This window comes from Panulirus ornatus, chromosome 28 (assembly GCF_036320965.1).
Source record: "Panulirus ornatus isolate Po-2019 chromosome 28, ASM3632096v1, whole genome shotgun sequence".
NCBI classification, from domain to species: Eukaryota; Metazoa; Arthropoda; class Malacostraca; order Decapoda; family Palinuridae; genus Panulirus; species Panulirus ornatus.
Genome location: NC_092251.1, coordinates 18,236,113 through 18,237,634, shown reverse-complemented (window position 1 = coordinate 18,237,634; position 1,522 = coordinate 18,236,113).

Genomic DNA, 1,522 nt, shown 5'->3' with positions numbered 1-1,522 from the left:
TGGATCAGGTATTTGCTTTGAAGAATGTATGTGAGAAATACTTAGAAAAACAGATGGATATGTATGTAGCATTTATGGATCTGGAGAAGGCATATGATAGATATGATAGAGATATATCAAGAGTATATGGTGTGGGAGGTAAGTTGCCAGAAGCAGTGAAAAGTTTTTATCGAGGATGTAAGGCATGTGTACGAGTAGGAAGAGAAGAAAGTGATTGGTTCCCAGTAAATGTAAGTTTGCGGCAGGGGCGCATAATGTCTCCATAATTGTTTAATTTGTTTATGGATGGGGTTGTTAGGGAGATGAATGAAAGAGTTTTGGAGAGAGCGGCAAGTATGCAGTCTGTTGTGGATAAGTGGGCTTGGGAAGTGAGTCAGTTGTTGTTCGCTGATGATACAGCGCTGATGGCTGATTCAGGTGAGAAACTGCAGAAGTAGGTGACTGAGTTTGGTTAAGTGTGTGAAAGAAGAAAATTGAGAGTAAATGTGAATGAAAGCAAGGTTTTTAAGTTCAGTAGTGTTGAGGGACAAGTTAATTGGGGAGGTAAGTTTGAATGGAGAAACACTGGAGGAAGTGAAGTGTTTTGGATATCTGGGAGTGGATTTGGCAGCGGATGGAACCATGGAAGTGGAAGCGAGTCACAGGGTGGGGGAGGGGGAGAAGGTTCTGGGAGCGTTGAAGAATGTGTGGAAGGCGAGAACATTATCTCGGAGAGCAAAAATGGGTATGTTTTAAGGAATAATGGTTCCAACAATGTTATATGGTTGTGAGGCATGGGCTATTGATAGGGTTGTGCGGAGGAGGGTGGTTGTGTTGTAAATGAGATGTCTGAGGACAATATGTGATGTGAGGTGGTTTGACCGAGTAATCAATAAAAGGGTAAGAGAGATGTGTGGTAATAAAAAGTGTGATTGAGAGAGCAGAAGAGGGTGTATTGAAATGGTTTGGTCACATGGAGAGAATGAGTGAGGAAAGATTGACAAAGAGGATATATGTGTCAGAGGTGGAGGGAACGAGGAGAAGTGGGAGACTAAATTGGAGGTGGAAGGATGCAGTGAAAAAGATTTTGAGCGATCGGGGCCTTAACATGCAGGAGGGTGAAAGGCATGCGAGGAATAGAGGGAACTGGAATGATACCAGGGTCGACGTGCTGTCAATGAATTGAACCAGGGCATGTGAAGCGTCTGGGGTAAACCATGGAAAGTTTAGTGGGGCTTGGATATGGAAAGGGAGCTGTGGTTTCGGTGCATTATACATGTTAGCTCGAGACTGAGTGTGAACGAATGTGGCCTCCGTTATCTTTTCTTGGCGCTACCTCGTGCACACGCGGGGGGAGGGGGGGTGCCATTTCATGTGTGGCGGGGTGGCGGCGGAAATGGATGAAGGCAGCATGTATGAATATGTATGAATATGTATGAATATGTCTGTGGTGACTGTATTGTTGACTGGTTGGTAAGGTTATTTAATGTATGTATGACTCATGGTGAGGTGCCTGAGGATTGGCGAAATGCGTGCATAGTGC